Source organism: Marmota marmota, unplaced genomic scaffold, assembly GCF_001458135.2.
Source record: "Marmota marmota marmota unplaced genomic scaffold, marMar, whole genome shotgun sequence".
Taxonomy (NCBI): Eukaryota; Metazoa; Chordata; class Mammalia; order Rodentia; family Sciuridae; genus Marmota; species Marmota marmota.
The window spans coordinates 16,942,776-16,943,198 of NW_026000174.1; positions in this window are offsets into that span (position 1 = coordinate 16,942,776).

The following is a 423-nucleotide window of genomic DNA, read 5'->3' on the forward strand; positions in this document are numbered from 1 at the left end:
ATTATATATATATATATATATATATATATATATATATATACAAGATTTGTATTACTTTGGATAGATATTACTTTGGATCATATGGTAGTTTAATTTTTAAAATTTATATGCACCTGCATATTGTTGGAGATGAACAGCAAATTAATATTCTTTTCATGAACACAGGGAATGCTCTGTATGACATATTAAAGACTGTGGGAGAAAATAAGTCTCAATAGGTTTAAAAATATTTAAATTCTACCAAAGGGTAAAATGAAATTAAGTTAGAAATCCACAAAATCAAGAAATTTGAGCTTTAAACAACACTTCCAAACAACTAACAGATCAAAGTAAAGTTAATCAGAGAAATAAAAATCATTTTGAATCATATAAAAATTAAAACACAAATTTTCAAAATTATAATATACAGCTAGTACAGGGCTT